Below are 6,782 nucleotides of genomic sequence, written 5' to 3'. Positions count from 1 at the left end.
CCCCCCGGCACCCGCGCACAAGTCAGGCGTGTTGGTTTTAGGACAAAAACAAACAAAAAAAAATGAAAAAATGAAAAAACAAAACAAAACAAAACACCAACCCTCCCCCGCCCCCCCCCAGCCCCCCTGTGTGGGCGCCGGGTTCCTGCCACGGGGGCTGGGGGGCGCCTGTAGGTTCTGTTCATCCTCCTCATCCTCATCTTCATCCTCCTCCTCCTCAGGGCGCTGCTCGTTGTCCTCGCCTCGCCGCCGGAGCCGCCGGCCCCCGGGAGCGGAGCCGCCGGACGAGCGGAGGTAACGCGGGGCTGGCCCCGGGGGGGCGAAACACGGCCCCGGGGGGCACAAAACGCGGCCCCGGGGCTTGCCGAGGGGCCCTCGGGGCCGGGAAGGGGGAAACAAAGCGCAGGCCCGCTGGTGGTTGGCTTTAAAAAAGGGAAGAATCTTTAAAAAAAGGGGTGAGGGCAGCGCGGCGGCTCCTCTGCCTCATGGCTCGCTGCGGGCTTGGGCGTTCTCAGGTCGAGCCGCGGCCTTGGGGGAGCGGCTCTGAAGGGCAAAAAACAGCGAATTTAACAGGGAAACCTGTCAGGCTTCCGCACACACGGCTGCTCGCCAACGTAACTTGCCGAGCCAGCAGAGCGTCTGAGGTGGCACAGAAACCAGGCAGAAGCACGATGTGCGCAATGAGCCTTCGGGCCTCGGCTCTGTAACTTTGGGCCAAATCGGGCTTAACCCCGTGTTTCTGAGCAGCCGAGGGGAGCCTTCCCATGCCTCTGCCCGAGGCCCACGGGCTCGGCCTGAGGGCCCGCAGCCGGAGCTTTGTGCTGGGAACGGAGGGGCCCCGCCGCAGCCGCCCCTCTGCGCGAGCAGAACCGTGAAGGGTGGCGGAAAGGGGGCTGGCTGCAAGCTCGCTCGCTTCCCTCGCTCGTTTCACAGTCACCTTAGGAAGAGTGATTAAAAACTAGATTTATACCGCAGGAGCCCAGCTTCCGTGCATTTTGACGTACAGCGATCAAATGCCCTTAAAAAAAAAAAAAAAAAAAAAAAAAAAAAAAAAAAAAAACCTTAAAATCCTAATCCATCGTGGTCTGTAATCGTGAGGGTAAAAGTGTTCCCTGCCACAGATTTCCCTGAAGCGGTAAAACCGTACGTGCTAGGTTTGATCGGTTTATCTGCAGCTTCCCTCGTTTTTAAATTACAAAATGTCTGGGTGTCTCCCTTTTCCCGGTTTTTACAACAATAACCATTCTCTGCCCCGGCTGTACTTCAAATAAACACTTCAAATAATTGAAATGGCAATGAAATCATTTACTGTCTAATAAAGATTTAAAAAATAAAGTGACTGGAGCGTCTTTCTTAGCGACGTAAAATATGTATCGTAATATCTCGTAGGTGGTTCTCACAACAAAGGACTACATGAATAATGTGATTAACATTTTAATTTCCCTGGATGTTTACATATAAGAGCATATACTTATGTATGACATCACTAAACCTATAAACCAAGGAATAGAGAATTTTTAACGGTCGAGGAGTCTGAAAGTAGAGGAAAACTACCCTGAATATATCGAACTTCCCCGTTCCTTTGGCAACTTGTAACTTTTCCTGATGCAGATTAAAATACAGCCCACGGAATCAAAATGTTCCTGTGTTGTGAGACTACAATAAGGATCGTGTCTTTATTTTTTTTAGAGCACCTAGCAAAATGGAATCCCACTCCCCGACTCAAGCCCGACCACAGCAGTGCTACAAATAATAATTAATAAGCAGCCTTTACAAACATGCATTCCTCTTCTCCTTACAGATAAAATCTGATTTTGTTGATGCTGTTTATATGTGGCTTAACACGGAAGTCACAATGGCCACAAGAGAAGATGCAGCGTTGTTATTGTTTGGTGATGCATGTTAGAGTTTTAACAATTCCTGCAGCAGTAATAAATATTGTTAATTTTTTTCAGAGATTAACAGGGCGTTTTTTTTTCTTTTTCTTTTTTTCCCTGATGCAATTCAATTGAGGATGTTTTTGTTACATACACTGGTGGAGAAAAATACCCTCGTCTCTGAATTTTTACAATCTTGAGTGTTGGGCTTTCAAATAATTCTCTTTCTTTCATGTGATCTTGTCACCTTACATTATCCTTAAGTAAAAATACATCTCTTCTACTCTGCCACTGAAATTTAATGTTTTTTAAGAGATGTTTTCACTCTGTAAAAATCAGCATTAGAAAAGTAAGTGGAATTACTTTCCTTCTTCAGATATAACAATTGTTAGAACAAAAAAGAAAATCTCTGATTTTTTAAATCTGATAATTCGATTGTTTTAACATCTGATATCATTACATATTCTTTGTGCTGATGTTAAATGTCCCGTTATATTTCTGTGGCTTTCCAATTTGAATATTCATACATGTTCACTAAAATAATTTTAAAAAATAATAAAATTTACTAGATTTTGCTGTTAATAAAGCTGAAAATTTAGTTATGGACTGATCCAAAGATTTTTTAAATTTTCTCCTAGCTGTGTTGGCTTTTTTTTTTTCCTTTTTTTTTTTTTTTTTTCCAGAAAGTGTTTGGCACTATAAGTATCCAAATACAGATATGTTCGAGAAAATGCTCTTGAATTACTGCTTATGTTTGGGAAATAGAAATGTAGTATCTTTGATTTCTTCTCAATTTGTGTGTCTTGGTAGGTTTTTTGTTTGTTTTTAATTTGCATTCTTCCTTCATAATACTTTATATCAGTTATCAGTGCAGTTTAGCAATCCTGCAACCAGAAAGTGCATTAGATGTTGGCTGCAGTTCTTGATATGAAAATGCTTTCTGTTTCTCATGAAATCTGGTCTTTTCTTTATAGACAAAGGAAAGTATTTATGGCTTGTAAATTGCTAAGCCGGACAATGTAGCTAAATAGTTGAAGCACAATATTGGGGGAGTGGGGGTAGGTTATGTGAGCAACATAAAGCATTCACTAAGCTTTCTTGGTTGATTTTTTTTTTTCATTTTCCCCCCTCAAATAGGAATTATCACCACCAGTTCCTTGTCTTTTTGTGACTGCTGGTTCTTACTCTTGAAACCAACCATTAATTTGTCAAGGGTGAGAAGAGTGATGTTATTACGGAGCCAGCCAAGTTGTTTTTATTTTTATTGTTGTTGTTATTTTGTATAATACATATCCGCATAAAGAACCAAATGTGTCAAAATACAGTACTACCCTGAGTAAATCCCTTCTGCAGCTTTAAACAATAACCTACAATTTAGCTAAATATCTTCACATCAAAATAGTCTTAAACACCCACTTGATTATGCTTCATACCTAAAAGATCCTTCCTGCACCCTACGTTGGTAACCCAGATGAATGTTCAACGGGAGAGCTCCTTACGGATGGCATGGCCAACATGCATTCTGCCTGGTCCAGGTCCTAAATACTGAACTGTGTGCTTCCATTCTTGACCTTTATTTCCTTTCTCCAATGCACCATTGCCATTGAACATGGACGTCTTCCCACTCAACCCAAAATACACCATTTCTCCTTTTGCTTTCTTTCTTCTCTGTGATGGTGAAAAGTAGCACGGTGTTAGAGGTCTCTATTACCCAAATTAACGTCATCATTGACAAATTAGTGTTTTATAAAAGCGCACAAATCGATTCACCCCTAACAAACATATTTCTAAGTATTCTTCGATTCTGCAGGTAGAAGAGTAAAATCAAGTCAGGTCGCTTATGAAAACATAATTCATTTTTGTACAAAAATTAATAATAAACCTTGAATCTCCCATCAAGCAACTGAAGCCAGATCTATACCTCATTTATATTTTGAGCGGAAAATGAGTCTGGTTGAAAGTCATCCTCTTTAGGCTGCTGTTATCCAAATACATTTGGGTTGTACTGACTACGACATCCTTTCAGTTTCACTATTAAATATTTGAGTGAACATGAAAAATTCCCCTTATAAAGAGAAACTAAGAAACAGCCCTATGTAATTTCTACTGAACAAAAGACTTCTACTGGTTTGTTTCCTTTTTTAAGTCATTTAATTTCTGCCCCTGTATGTTGTAAATGAACTTCGATTAGAGTAACCGAATCAGTTTGACAGTACAACTCTCTATGCTCACTACCTTTCCTAATTATCCAGAGGATTTTAAGAAAAAAGATTAAACTGCTGTACTTAACTGTTCACTGTTGGGCTATTCTTCACAGAGATTTTGGGCTATTTGCCATGTTTGGTTCCATGTCCACTTGACGCCTTTCAGGTTTTCTCAGAATTCTAGAGATTGTTTTTGTTTGCTTCTTAAGCGGGACTTAGGAAAAAAATACTATGCAGGGTCTACTTTAGAGGAACGGTAGTGCAAAGTGTATATGGGAGCAGGAAAACAACGTTTACTACGCTGCTTTCTGTACTGGCAGGCATTTTCTTGTGTCATTACTTCTACAAAGCTTTCCAAAATGTTTGTTGTTACTGTTCTTTCTAGTAAGGTACTCCAGCAGACCAAGGCACTTTCGGCTGAGCAGAAGAGTTAAGATGTATCAATGGTTTGTTTCACTGGTTTCATTTTAGAGTTCTAAGCCTCGGAGGACTTATTTTAAGCCTAAGTGACTTTTTTTGACGTTCACAAATTATAAAGTGTATTCAGACACATTTTCGTAGTGTCTGTAAATGACTATTTATCTTCCTGTTTCTCCAAATGAAAATCTAGATTTCTGTTCAACCAAGTTTCGGGGCCGTTCGCGATTAGGGGGTTGGATCTGATGATTTAAATCATTGTAGTAGCCTGGTAGAAGTGCTAGACCTTGTTAAAATGCAGATGAGGGGTTATCTGTCTGAATGTTCGGAGCGGGGCTGGTAGCAGTAGCTTTGGTATAGACTTGGAATTCCCCTGAAGTTAATACAGCGGACTACTACAATTTACATCAAAGTAATAACTTGAGAGATGGTGTCACACTTTTATCTGAGATAGTCTGATATAATTACAGGAAATGCTGAAGGGAACGTATTTCAGCCTTCACAGATACTGTATGCAGTTTAGATAAAACCAGAGGAGGCCAGGAGAAATATCAGAGACCTACCCAGAGAAAAGTAGAAGAACATTGTAGGTAAAATTTCACAATGATACATTCAAAATAATCTATCGGAAGAAATAATGGGAGTCAGTTACGCTCCTTATGGGCTCCAAAAGAAGTAAAAGAAAGCAAGCTAAATTCAATATCTAGCTTTAACTTTTAAAAAGACCATTCTATTTATTATGTACTCACCATCAAGAATGTGATTTTTTCCCCCATAACTCTAACATGAAAACAGTGAAACAAACCAATGATCCATCTTACGTTGGAATATCATGCTGAGTCTTTCCTCTTATCTCAAAAGAATTAGAATTCAGGGATATATGAGGAGAATAGGTAAGATAAAGGAAAGATATTATTTTAAGGATAGAATTAGAGACCAAGGAAATGGAATAAAATGTTTGAAAAAGATTTTTTTTAAAAAAAAAAAAAAAAAAAAAAGCACACAAAATATGTTTCACAGAAGATAAAGCAGGATCTTCAGTAAACTCTAGGACATAGTGCAAGATCTGAAATCACTGAAAGATTTCAAATTAAAAATGATGCTTTTCCCCCCATTACAAAATATAGCCACCTTGGCTTCACTTCTGCCTCAGAATCACCAAGGCAAAGATTTTAGCAGTCTTCAGAAGAAAGACCTGACAATTCCGTGGGCAATCCAGTGAGAGTACAAGTGCAGCATGGAAGGATCATTAGGCTGATCCACTACTGCACTGCCCTGTTGCGAGCTTTAAGACAATGCCTCGTTTCTCCTGAGTGTTTCCTTCAAATGCGGTTTGATTTCATTTAGAGCTGTCATATATTTTTATTTCTATGTAGTAGAAATATCTGCTTTCCCCAAAACAGCAATGATGCAATGCAAGGAGTACCAATATTTGCACTTACAGTAAAGATTTTAGTGCTGTTAGCATCGAACCATTTGGCTGACAGTGCCTACTTTGCATAGCATATGTGATTTGTCAATCACCCATGAAATACACATCACTGAGATTCTGATCTCCATTTACTGTTCAGTCTTCTGAGAAAATCCTGGGCTGCAGATCCAGATTTCTTAATATTTTGTTTTCCTCTCTAGCATCCAGTTGATGCCTTGAAATGATTACTTTTAATTTTTCAGGTTGCCCAGATAAACTGGAGAGGGGTTTTGGTGTGCCAGGTAGGCATAGTTTACTAACTGAGATATAAATTGCGTAAGGTAGCTGCTGCTGCAAAATCATCGGTTCCATCTCTTAATTTTACAGATTTTTTAGTACAAGAGACAGGAAGTACGATTACCCTTGCATTACATGATGCTAGTTTTTTTGTTTGCTTCCTTGTTTTAAACCCAATACTAAACAAAGATGGAGATTGGCAGATGGGCTTCCCTTTTTTCCAGGTAAGGACCTACCACAAAATAAAAAGATTGTCCTCATTCTAGCTCAAATAATGTTTACACAGAAAAACTAAAGCGGAGAGGCTCATTTAGTGAAGGCCGAGGAGGTAACTCTTTCAAAGGTGTCTGCCCAGATGGCTAGCTCGTTCTCTCTGGAGGTACAAAGTACTGTGTTTGCTTCCTGGAGGAAGAATTTGAACTGAACTTGGATTTCCCAAGCATCCAAGTGGGTGAAAACTACCAAGCTGCTGGATAAAAGGCAGGGCTACCATTGTGGCTGGGGGCTAGGGTGGTAAAGGGGCTCTGGAAATGTTTAACAAGGGCGCCTTGCAAGCAAGGCGAGCAGAAGATGTGT

General features: G+C 40.3%; 1 long non-coding RNA gene across 1 annotated transcript; it reads left to right on the top strand.

Annotated features, from left to right (window-relative positions):
- The first annotated feature begins 6 nt into the window (after positions 1-6).
- Positions 7-2,221, top strand: LOC118165011. Its single transcript, XR_004749806.1, has 2 exons — positions 7-294; positions 1,690-2,221. It is a non-coding gene; the product is annotated as an uncharacterized LOC118165011 (long non-coding RNA).
- Positions 2,222-6,782: the final 4,561 nt, after the last annotated feature.

The sequence above is a fragment of the Oxyura jamaicensis genome, chromosome 3 (assembly GCF_011077185.1).
Source record: "Oxyura jamaicensis isolate SHBP4307 breed ruddy duck chromosome 3, BPBGC_Ojam_1.0, whole genome shotgun sequence".
Classification (NCBI taxonomy): Eukaryota; Metazoa; Chordata; class Aves; order Anseriformes; family Anatidae; genus Oxyura; species Oxyura jamaicensis.
This window is presented reverse-complemented; position numbering and strand designations above follow the sequence as displayed.